This window comes from Pristiophorus japonicus, unplaced genomic scaffold (assembly GCF_044704955.1).
Source record: "Pristiophorus japonicus isolate sPriJap1 unplaced genomic scaffold, sPriJap1.hap1 HAP1_SCAFFOLD_89, whole genome shotgun sequence".
NCBI classification, from domain to species: Eukaryota; Metazoa; Chordata; class Chondrichthyes; family Pristiophoridae; genus Pristiophorus; species Pristiophorus japonicus.
The window spans coordinates 1,802,613-1,815,468 of NW_027254813.1; the positions used below are offsets into that span (position 1 = coordinate 1,802,613).

A 12,856-nucleotide genomic window follows, 5' to 3' on the forward strand; every position below is an offset into this window, starting at 1 on the left:
GTTGAGAAGCCTGGCCAGCTCAGTCGGTAGAGCATGAGACTCTTAATCTCAGGATCGTGTGTTTGAGCCCCATGTTAGTCGATTACTGTTCCTTAAAATTTATGCTGCTTTCACAGGCAAACATCATTAATGAACACATTATCTTCTTTTGCACAATGAAAGAAATGCGAACTGAGGGAGAGCTGATAATTTAATCATCTGTTCTGTGCTCTGCATAAGAACACAAGAACCAGGAGCAGGAGTCGGCCATTTGGCCCTTCGAGCCTGCCTTCTTTTGCACTGAAACAAATTATAACCGTGAGTTTAAATGAGCAGTGCGGGATATTTACAGGGCACCTTTCAATGCTTCACAAAACCATTCCTTTCGCTACAGCCACCCGGGATCGTTTCCCGGTTTGGGAAGTAACTTTGATATCACCGTTTGTAATTGAAGTGGAGTAATTTTATTATGTTCGATGGATGTCCCAAAGCACTTCAGAATGGTGTCAAAACAAATGAGTTTGCAATTAAAAACACTGAATGTCAGGAGTGGGATTTGAACCCACGCTTCCAGAGAAGACTGCGACCTGAACGCAGTGCCTTAGACCGCTCGGCCATCCTGACTGTTGATGCTTCAGTTATAAGTTATTACTCGGGAAAGTTTCAGACCGGGCGCCTGTTCAGTGTTGCTGGAAGGCCCAGTGACCGGGATATCCTCTCCCCCGGGGTTTTCCTGAGCCTGTGATCGGTGCACGGGGAGGTTTGGCCCGGGTCTGAGGTAGCTTACTTCCCAGGGATGGACAATAACCCTCTGAGCTCTGGAACTGGGGAAGAGCGAATAATTAATGAGCTGTTTGTGGGTTTCAAATGCAACTTAGATCTGATGGAAGAAACCGATAGTGTTGTTTCACAGAATGAAAGAAATGCAAACAGGGACAATCGAAATTTCAACAACTGAACTTTAATAATTAGTGAAACTTTAATCCTTGATGAAATTTTATCCCCAATCTGATTTTACACATTCTGTATTTGAGTAGATTAGTTTCAAAATGTTCATTGCTCATGCGACAATGTACTCTGGACTGCTTTTGTTCAATTTTAGTGCAGACAAGCTTTTGCTTCACAAATAATGTTTCCGCCCAGGCTCGCAACAGAGATCTTTCGCGTGTGAGGCAAACAAGATGACCGCTACACTACGGAAACTGCTGCTTAACTCAGTGCCCAGAGAGAAGTGTTCAGCAACAAGCTGAAATGCTCAATCCCTCTCTCTGCAAAAAGTTCCATTCACAAACAATTCTCTGACCGGAACTGCACCAAACAACAATATTCTCCTTTCAAAGTAATTAAACTCCCCAATTTCCACATCTGCAATTTTAAGGACAAGGACTGAAAGCGCTTTGCGATCAGAAAATTGCCGGAAACCCCTGTGGTTAATGACAGGGCTTTTGATGGTTGATTTCCGTACACACCTTGTGATATGTATTTAACCCTTGGCCACCTGTATCACACCACCACCAGAGGGCCGACCTGTTGGAGTCCCAAGGGATTCCAGCATCCATTGGGTGCATGGTATATAAGCACTCTGGAGTCTTATTAAAGGAGCTAATGTCACACTTACTCATCGTTCACAGTACTCAGTTTCATTCTTTATTATGACGTATCAATTGGCGACGAGACAATGAACAACCACGCGAAAATGCAAGTAACAGTTGGTATAACTTGATAACAGCACAGCTGGCAATGATTGCGGAATATATTCGTGCAGCCAACACGCACAATGACAACCTGGAACTGCACAGCACAGAATCCTCAGGGAAAAACAATTAAAGGCATTGTTCCTGAATGGGCTACGATCCACCAACCTTGCAGTTAATAGCTGAACGCACTAATCCATTGCACCACAGAGACTGATAGATGCACAAATTGCAAGACATCCCTGTGATATCTTCACAGAGCACAGCACACACAGCTTCCTAACATGCAGGCTGCTCTCTCGGAACTCTCCGGAAAGAGCCTGTTCTCTTCAATGATTAACTATACAGTTGCAGTACACAATACGTCCACATCCACAGTGTGGCGCTACAAGCATTACATGCTGACAGACATTACAATCCCAAACTCGGGTGTCAGTCAGTTAAAGCTTCAGATTGCTCTGACCGGGATGGAACTTGTCCACTCTCAGTTGTACTTTTCCCAAATAAAGGGTGGGACATTCATTGTGGATGTGTGGAAGCAGTCTGGTCCCGCACACTGCAGACACGTTCATGTCACCGCCAACCAGCTCTCCCACAACCGGTGTGATCTACCTTCCAGTCTTCCGGTGCCTTGTCTGTGACGAAGTATTCTGATTGTCCCGAAGCCGGTATCCTTTGTCATCAATAGGGTTTTAAGTTGTTTCGGTAATTTTTACCTGCTGGACAGTCGAGGCACAAATTGTAGATTGGAACACTTGCGTGGACCCCGGTTTCTCGTGGTTGATTTTCCTGGTTGGGTCCGTCGGTCGCGGTGGTCCGGTTGATGCCTGTTACCAAGTCAGTTGGTATTGATGTTCCCCTGATTGGTTTTTTGAAGTTCTTTTCTCTGATGTCGTGATGTCTCTTCCTGTGTTATCTCGCCGTGTGCTCTCGATCTTGATCTTGTTGTTCCAAAGTAATGGTCAGAAAAATAGGTTGCTCTTGGTACGATAGGCCCCCAGTTATACCCTGAGAGGCTGCTTAATCTTCGTGCCAAATCTAACTTTTCTTTTGTTTAAGTTTTGCTGCCCATTGATTTAAGTGGTCTTCTTTGTATAAGTTTTGGCGGACTAGCTAACTGAGACTTGATTAAATGTTTTAATCTGGGGTTGATAGACTTTGGGATGGTGATACTCCTTATTTATGAACTGATGAACTCTTGTCCATTGTAATAGCACTGCTTTGGCTTCGGGAAGTCTGGGCTGAGCCAGATATTTCTATACATGTTGAAAAGGTGTTGGAATATGGATGTGACATTTGGGTCCTGTGGGTAGGGTGGATAATGTTTCTTCCGTGGTCGATTGTATAAATGCTAATGTTTTCTGGGAGCCTGACTATGGTTGAAGAGCTCCCCCAGACAAACTGATTAGCTACAATCTCCAAACTCTAAATCCCACCCCTCTGTCACTGCAGCTTTTCTCCACAGGCCCAAACATGCCTTTTAAAATCCCAAACTTGGTTAAGAATTGTAGATTTCCTCCATATGCTTTTTAGAATCCCAAACTTTATGTTTAATAGGCCTAAATCGAATTTCCTTTTCAGTGAGTCCAAACACTGGGGGGTTTTCATGAATTTTGGAATCTACATTGGCAGTCCCTCAGAATCGAGGAAGACTTGCTTCCACTCCTAAAGTGAGTTCTTTGGTGTCTGAACAGTCCAATACTAGAGCCACAGACCCTATCACAGGTGGGACAGATAGTCGTTGAGGGAAGGGATGGGTGGGACAGGTTCTGCTGTCTACATTTGATTTCTGCATGCACTCGGCGTTGAGACTCGAGGTGCTCAGCGCCCTCTCGGATGCACTTTCTCCACTTAGGGTGGTCTTGGGTCAGGGACTCCTGGGTGTCAGTGGGGATGTTGCACTTTATCAGGGAGGCTTTGAGTGTGTCCTTGTAGAGTTTCTGCTGCCCACTTTGGCTCGTTTGCCATGAAGGAGTTCCGAGTAGAGCACTTGCTTTGGGAGTCTCGTGTCTGGCATGCGGACTATGTGGCCTGCCCAGCGGAGCTGATCGAGTGTGGTCAGTGCTTCAAAGCTGGGGATGTTAGCCTGAATAAGGCTGTTGATGTTGGTTCATCTGTCCTCCGAGCGGATTTGTAGGATCTTGCGGAGACGTCGTTGGTGATATTTCTTCAGCAACTTGAGGTGTCGACTGTACATGGTCCATGTCTCTGAGCCTTACTGGAGGGCAAGTATTACTACAGCCCTGTAGACCATGAGCCTGGTGGCAGTTTTGAGGGCCTGGTCTTCAAACACTCTTTTCCTCAGGTGGCCGAAGGCTGAACTTGCGCATGGAGGATGTGTTGAATCTCGTCGTCGATGCCTGCTCTTGTTGATAGGAGGCTCCCGAGATATGGGAAGTGGTCCATGGTGTCCAGGGCCACGCCGTGGATCTTGATGACTGGGGGGTAGTGCTGTGCGGAGAGGACAGGCTGGTGGAGGACCTTTGTCTTACGGATGTTTAGCGTAAGGCCCATGCTTTCATACGCCTCAGTAAATACGTCGACTATATCCTGGAATTCAGCCTCTGTATGTGCGCGGACGCAGGCCTTGGTGAGGCCTCACCTGGAATATTGTGTGCAGCTTTGGTCTCCTAATCTGAGGAAGGACATTCTTGCTATTGAGGGAGTGCAGCGGAGGTTCACCAGACTGATTCCCGGGAGGGCAGGACTGACATGTAAAGAAAGACTGGATCAACTAGACTTTTCTTCACTGGAATTTAGAAGAATGAGAAGGGATCGCAGAGAAACATATACAGGTCTGAAGGGATTGGACAGGTTAGAGGCAGGAAGTATGTTCCCGATGTTGGGGAAGTCCAGAACCAGGGGTCACAGTCTAAGGACAAGGGGTAAGCCATTTAGGACCGAGATGAGGAGAAACTTCTTTTTTCAGAGAATTCTGAACCTGTGGAATTTTCTACCACAGAAAGTTGTTGAGGCCAATTCGTTAGATATATTCAAAAGGGAGTTAAATGTGACCATTACGGCTAAAGGTATCAAGGGTATGGAGAGAAAGCAGGAAAGGGGTACTGAGGTGAATGATCAGTCATGATCATATTGAATGGTGGTGCAGGCTCGAAGGGCCGAATGGCCTAATCCTGCACCTGTTTTCTTTGTTTTTATGTTTCTATGTTTCTATGCAAAGCACAGAACAAAATGGTTGAAGTATCGACTCTGCCTCAGTTAGCATTTCTTTCATTGTGCAAAAGAAGGTGACGGGTTAATTAATGATGCAATCCCGTGAAAGCAACACAAAAGTTGAACAAAAAAACATACGGTGACTGGCAGGTGAGCGCTGCTTCTGACACCCGGTGGGAATGGGCGGGGATTTTAAAGCCCCTTGGATTGTGAAACCTTCATATAGTCAAACATTTCCGATGTGCTGTATCGACCTCGTGGCGCAACGGTAGCGTGTCTGATCCCAGATCACGTCGAGGTCACTGTTCTTCAGGGTAATTCGGGAATTAATATTTTCTTTGCTGTTTGGCAATAACCAGAACCTTGCTCCAAGGTCTGTCTCACTGTTTCCCCGATGTCAGGCAGAGATACACCTGCTGCCCTCATTTATTTCATGTGACAGGACACAAAGTTCAAAATCAACCTGCAGTTGGCCACCTATTGCCCTAAATAGTCAGGATGGCCGAGCGGTCCAAGGTTCTGTGTTCAGGTCGCAGTCTCCTCTGGAGGTGTGGGCTCACATCACACTTCTGACACTTCCTGTTTTTAATCATAAAGTGAAACTCATTGTTTGACACCACGACCAACGCCTAAAAAGTGGGATTTTGCAGTCCACCTGCTCGCTCAACACTTCCGTCTGACCTGGTGCTGAAAGTGGAGATGTTTCCGCAGTGTAGCGGTTAACACGTTCGCCTCACATGTGAAAGCTCACCAGGCGGGATTATTTTCTGGAGCTTTCTCCTCATGCATGCTCAGGGGCGAGTTTGTTCTCCTGTGAAATGTCATAAGATCATAAGCATGTAAGGATTAGGGGCCAGAGTAGGCCATTCGGCCCCTCGAGCCTGGTCCACCATTCAAGAAGATCCTGGCAGTTCCTCGACAGCAAGTTTAAACATCTGGGGCAGAGCTGTAATCAACGACAAAAAGGTGCATTTTGCAGAAGCCCAGCTAAATCAGTCAGTAGATCATGAGATTCTAAATCTCAGGGTCAGAGGTGCGAGCCCACGTTTGGTGATTATTTTTCATCGAATTACATAATCAGAAGTTTACAGCACCGAAGGAGGCCATTTCGGCCCATCGTGACCGTGCCGGCCAATAACAGGCTCTCCAGCCTAATCCCACTTTCCAGCTCTCGGTCCATAAACCTGCAGGTTACAGCACTTCAGGTGCACATCCAAGCACTTTTTAAATGTGGTGAGAGTTTCTGCCTCTCCCACCCTTTCAGGCAGTGAGTTCCAGACCCCCACAACCCTCTGCGTGAAGAAATCTCCCCTCAAATCCCCCCTACACTTTCTACCAATGACTTAAAATTTATGCCCCATGGTTGTTGACCCCTCTGCTAAGGGAAATGGGCCCATTGTGTCCACTATATCAAGGCCCCTCATAATTGTATACACTTCAATGATACCTCCCCTCAGCCCACTTTGTTCCAAGAAAAACAACCCCAGCCTATCCAATCTGTCCTCATAGCTAAGATTCTCCACTCCCGATAACATCCTCGAAATCTCCTCTGTAAGTCTCCAGTGCAATCACAGTCTTCTTCCTGTAAAGTGGTGACGAGAACTGCACGCAGTACTCCAGCTGTGGCCTAACCAGTGTTTTATATTCAAGCATAACCCACCTGCTCTCTTATTCTAGGCCTCGGCTAAAAAAGGCCAGCATTCTGTATGTCTTCTTAACCAGCTAATCCACCTTGCCTGCTACCTTAAGGGATCTGTGGACATGCACTCCCAGGTCGCTTTGTTCCTCTACAATTCTCAATGTCCTACCATTTAATGTTCAATCTATATCTATTGTGTCTGTAAGCACTCAAGTAATGACTCCATGAGGCAAGGTATTGTACTTGAACTGTGGTGACCTTAGTCCATTTATTGCAGCTCCTGAGAGAGGGTACAGGATGGTGAGCTCCGTTTTATACCTGGTTACCTGTCGTGTACCGGTGATCCCGAGGTATCCACCAGTTGCACCCTCTGGTGGTACAGGCATAGTGTATACAGTGTGAAGTTACATCCAGTAGTCTTATGTAACTGTACATTGAGTGTACAGGGAGTATACTTATATTATACAGACACAACATCACTCTCCCCTAAGTCTTGTGCCACTGGCCTTTGCATTGTGTGCTCTTGCCCGAGACTTGAGTGCCCAAAGCCCTTGCACCTTGTCTATGCTTTGGCTTGGTTCTCTCCCTGTGGACCCCCAAGTCCTTATTGCCACGACATTGGGAAATGTTCAGCAGTGGATGGTTGGAGGTTGCAGTGGGGGTTGTGTGGGTTCTGGGTGTGATCCATGTGTGTCCATGGCTACATACATCCATTCCCCCCCCCGCCATACATAGACCCTGTGTGTGGCTCAACACCTGCATGTGCAGACCTGTACAGACAGAAAGAACAAAAAAACATCGGATTAGTTACATCACTGTTTGGGTTCTGCAGAAGTGGAACAAGTACATTTTACAGGTAAGGTACATACGTGGTGTCACAGACTTGCCCCTGGGTTGTGTAGGTGCAGGTGGGTGAGGACACTAGTTCCAGAGTAACCAGACTGCGTGCAGATTGTCTGATGACGGAGCTGTGTCCCCTGCCAGCTGGGTGGGCTCAGATCGCTCACCTGGCTGAGTCTCAGAGCCTTTGCCGTTGCCTAGTGATGGGCAGAGCCACAGGAGTGTGTGGCCCCCTTGTCCTCCTTTGAGGGCTGCGGTGTCTCCCTGCTGCTCTTCAGCGATAGTGGGAGCCTGGTCATCCCAGGTCCCGTTGAGAGGGCAGGAGGGTGCTATCCGCTCGCTGCCAGTACTGGCCCTGGTGGCCAGAGAGTTAGAGCCAATCGGGGGCAGGGTACCGGTAATGGTGCCTTTGCGGTCCGCTGATCACTGGCCCTGCAGCTGGTATGCTCCCTCTGTGTGTGGCCACACTCCCTGGGGTATCACATTGGTCCCGGAGGGGCAGGCTACATGGTCGCTGGACCTGGGTGCTGACGGGAGGTTGCCCTTGGATTTGTCGGCATGCTTGTAAATCCCAGCATCGCACGTCATCACTTCGTTTACTCTCACAATACATTGGTTCTGACCGCAATTGCCCGACTTATCATGATTAGTTACATTTACAAACTTGAAATTGTCAGTTACATCTTTTACATTTGTATCACCATCATCGCTGTATAAAGAGTGGAACTGTCCCTTTAATTGTGATGGGTTGCCGGTCTCCTTTAAGAGGGTCTTTCAATCTTTACCCCAATCCGGTTCGCAGCTCGGCATCACGTGTTGCTCCCTTGTGGTCTGGCTGCCGCCATCTTGACTTCAGGCCCTTCACCTCGTGGTTCAGACGCAATCTTCTTTCTCTCCATGCGGTAGGCTGCGGTGATCCTTTTCTCCCCAGGCTCTGCCACGGAAGCCGGGAAGTTACCTTCTGCGTGAATTTTCTTCTCTGGAGTCCTGCCACTGGAGCCTGGAAGGTGAGGTCTGGTTGTTTGTCCTTGATCATCTCGCCGTTGGGTTGAGCGGTCTGTGTCGTCGCCTCACAGTCGAGTTGGGTGGTTGGTTTTTCAGGTGTTGTGCTGGATCCAACTTCGGGGCCGCGGAGGACGTCGATCGCTGGAGGTTGGAGCTATTCCCAGCTCCAATTGATCTTTTTCATCCACCTTCTTCCTAATAGCTTTGGACCATCACCAGCAATGATCCACAAAGGTAACCTGTGCATCCCGCCGCCATGGGACACCTGGACATGCACGCTGCCAACGACTGGGATGTATCGTTTGTGTAGGTGAGCAGTTTCACTTCGATCGGGATCATTTTAGGTCGTTCGATTGGATTGTCCCAGAGTTTCTCAAAGGCTGCCTGATTCATCAGTGACTGGCTCGCCCCTGTGTTCACCTCCATCGTGACTGGAACATAGTTGACTTCAACTTCCATTTTCACGAGGGAACTCTCAGTGGTGCAGGTTTACACTCCGTACACCTCATCGTCGCTGGACTCCGGATGATCAGCCAACTCTTCATCGACTCGGTGAGTATGATTTCTCTTGCATATTCGCTGGAGGTGGCCCTTCATGTTACAGCCTTTGCAAGTATAGTGTTTATAGCGGCACTGCTGGGCCCTGTGATTTCCTCCACAGCGCTAGCATGGTGTTGGCCGGTTGGCCACATGTGGCGGACTCAGGATTGTGGGACTCGGGGTTCTGTTCTCTCTTCCCTGAGAGAGACTGCTAGCAGCAGCCCTGCCTCTAAAAGGCACCTTTCGGTTCACAGTACTTGCCGGGTTAGAGTCCTGAGGGTGAGACATCCACTTGGAATCGCAGGCTGAGATCATGAATGCCTGGCTCACGTTAATTGCCTTCTGCAGGGTGACCGTGGTGTCCGCAGAGAGCAGCCTGTGGAGAAGGCCCTTGTGACCGATTCCAATAACAAAGATGTCCCTTAGTGGTTCGGTGAGGTGATCACTAAAATCACATGGTGCAGCCAATCGTCTCAGGTCTGCAGCATATTTTGCGAGGTCTTGGCCTTCGGATCCACCGGTGGGGAGAGAACCGGTGTCTGGCTGTGAGGATGCTCTCTTTAGGTTTGAGCTGTTCCTGTACCAGCGCTACGAGCTCAAGATATGTTATTGTCTTCTCTGGTACTAGCAGGTCCCTGACAAGGGCATAGACGGTGGGCCCACAACTACTGAGCAGGATAGCTCTGCACTTATCAGCCAGCGAGGTCGGGTCGTCTCCCCCCATGTCATTTGCAATAAAGAAGTGTTCGAGCCTTTCCACAAAGGCCTTCCAATCTTCCCCATCGGCGAATTGTTCAAACGTGCCACGGTTAGCCATTGCCACATGGAAATTCGTATTCTCGTCACCAGTTATTGTGTCTGTAAGCACTCTAGCAATGACTCCACGAGGTAAGGTATTGTACTTGAACTGTGGTGACCTTAATCCACTTATTGCAGCTCCTGAGTGAGGGTACAGTACTGTGAGCTCCCTTTTATACCTGGTTACCTGTCGTGTACAGGTGACCCCGAGGTCTCCACCAGTTGCACCCTCTGGTGGTACAAGCATAGTGAATACAGTGTGAAGATACATCCAGTGGTCTTATGTAACTGTACATTGAGTGTACAGGGTGTATACTTATTTTATACATGCACAACAAAGATCATCGGTTAATTAATGGTGTTTTCCCGTGAAAGCAGGATAAAATTTAACAATGATTTAATTTCTGCATTTAGAAAGACATGGGTTAATCACGGATAGTCAGCATGGATTTGTTCAGGGAAGGTCTTGTCTTGATCACTTGATTGAATTTTTTGAGGAGGTAACCAAGTGGATTGATGAGGGCAGTGCGTATGATGTAGTGTATAAGGATTTTAGCAAAGCTTTCGCCAAGTTCCCACCTGGAAGACTGGTCACAAAAGTAAAAGCTCATGGGACCAGGGCAAAGTGGCAAGTTGGATCCAAAATTGGCTCAGAGGCAGGAAGCAAATGGTAATGTTTGATGAGTGTTTGGGACTGGAAGGATGGTTCCAGTGGGGTTCCACAGGGCTCAGTGCTAGGTCCCTGACTTTTAGTGATAACATCAATGATCTAAACTTAAATATAGGAGGTATGATTAAAACGTTTTCAGGTGACACTAATTTAATCCAGAGAAGTGTGAGGCTGTGCATTTGGGGAGGGCAAACAAGGAAAGAAACACACATTAAATGGTCGGACATTGAGAAGTGTGGAAGAACAAAGGGACCTTGGAGTGCATGTCCACAGATCCCTGAAGGTAGCAGGCCAGTTGGATAAGGTGGGGAAGAAGACATACGGAATGCTGGCCTTTATTGGCTGAGGCACGGGATAGAAGAGCAGGTTGGTTATGCTTGAAATGTATAAAACACTAGTTCGGCCACAGCTGGAGTATTGCATGTAGTTCTGGTCACCGTATTACAGGAATTATGTGATTGTACGAGAGGGTACAGAGGAGATTTACGAGGATGTTGCCAGGTGTGGAGAATCTTAGCTATGAGGACAGATTGGATCGGCTGGGTTTGTTTTCATTGGAACAGAGGAGGCTGAGGGGAGACAACATTGAGATGTATAAAATTATGAGGGGCGTAGATATAGTGGATAGCAGAGAGGTCAACAATCAGGGGGCATATATTGAAAGTAATTGGTAGAAGGTTTAAAGAGGATTTGAAGGTAAAATTCTTCATGCAGAGGTTTGTGGGGGTCAGGAACTCGCTGCCTGAAAGAATGGAGAAGGTAGATACCACAAGTAAAAAGTATTTGGATGTGCACCTGAAGTGCCGTAACCTGCAGGGTTATGGACCCAGAGCTGGAAAGTGAGATGAAGCTGGATCGCCTCTTGTTGGCCGGGGTGGAAGTGATTGGCCAAAATGGCCTCCTTATGTGCTGCAAACTTCTCTCAATCTATAATTCTATGAAAAATGTCAATGTCCAATGTGGGTGTCGAAACTACGACCCTCAGATTAAAAGTCTTATATTCCACCGACTGAGCTCGCCAGGCTTCTGCCAAACATACCGTTCACTCACTGATTGCAGGCAGGTACCTGTTGGCTCTGCCCCAGATGTTTAAACTTGCTGTCGAGGAACTGCCATGATCTTCTTGAATGGTGGACCAGGCTCGAGTGGCCGAATGGCCTATTCCGGCCCCTAATTCTTACATGCTTATCATCTTATGAACTTTTCACAGGAGAACAAACTCGCCCCTGAGCATGCATGAGGAGAAAGCTACAGAAAATATTCCCGTCTGGTGAGCTGTCGCATGTGAGGCGAACGTGTTAACCGCGACACTGCGGAAACATCTCCACTTTCAGCACCAGGTCAGACGGAAATGTTGAGCGAGCAGGTGAACTGCTGAATCCCAGTTTTAAGGAGTTGGTCGTGGTGTCAAACAATGAGTTTCGCTTAATGATTAAAAATAATAAATGTCAGAAGTTGGATTCAAACCCACACCTCCAGAGAAAACAGCGATCTAATCACAGCACCTCAGACCGCTCGGCGGTGTGTGTGGCCACCTGCAAGTTGATTTTGAACTTGTGTGTCCTGTCACATGAATTAAATGAGGGCAGCAGGCGTATCTCTGCCTGACACCGGGGAAACAGTGAGACGGAGAGACAGACCTTGGAACAAGGGTCTGGTTATTTGCAAACTGCAAAGAAAATATTAATTCTGAAAGAACAGTGACCCCGACGTGATTTGAACACGCAACCTTCTGATCTGGAGTCAGACGCGCTACCGTTGCGCCACGAGGCCTACACAATGTGTTTGAGATGTTCCTCTATATGAAGCTTTCACAATACAAGGGGCTTTAAATTCCCCGCCCATTCCCACCAGGTGTCAGAAGCAGTGCTCACCTGCCATTCAACGTATGTTTTTTTCTTAAACTTTTGTGTTGCGTTTATGGAAAAGCATCATTAATTAACCCCTCACCTTCTTTTGCACAATGAAAGAAATGCTAACTGAGGGACAGTCGATACTTCAATCATTTGTCCTGTGCTTTGGGGAGCGGGCAGGGAAGTGGACCTGAGTCCATGATCGCATCGATCATGATCGTATTAAATGGTGGAGCAGGCTCGAGGGGCGCATGACCGACTCCTGCTCCTATTTCTTTTGTTCTTATGTTCTTCAGCATGTTGACCCATTTTACACACTGTATTGCCGATGTCACCAGGAATCTGGGGCAACTTTTGTCAAATTTAACAGCACCGGTTATTCCTTCCGTGCAGAGAAATTAGAATCAGCAGCGAAGATAAAATCCCATGGTGATCATTTTCAGATTCAACGCAGTAGGATTTCAAATAAAGTGAAAGAATTTTACAGTGAAACGATTTGGAAGTTTTACTTGTATTTGTATCTTTAATGAAACTTTGTGGCATCTGACTCCAGTTCATGCCTCTGCTAAATAAGAAAGGAGGGTTTGACGTTGACCAGACTGCACTGCCCCTGATATTTGTGAGCTCATCCTTTATCTTGAGTGGTTTCTCACCCTTTGATGGG

At 47.4% G+C, this 12,856-nt stretch overlaps 2 non-coding genes across 2 annotated transcripts; both read right to left on the bottom strand.

Annotated features, from left to right (window-relative positions):
* Positions 1-520: 520 nt before the first annotated feature.
* trnal-cag (transfer RNA leucine (anticodon CAG)) lies at positions 521-603 on the bottom strand. The gene has a single exon. It is a non-coding gene; the product is annotated as a tRNA-Leu (tRNA).
* Positions 604-12,040: 11,437 nt separating this feature from the next.
* On the bottom strand, positions 12,041-12,112 carry trnaw-cca (transfer RNA tryptophan (anticodon CCA)). The gene has a single exon. It is a non-coding gene; the product is annotated as a tRNA-Trp (tRNA).
* Positions 12,113-12,856: the final 744 nt, after the last annotated feature.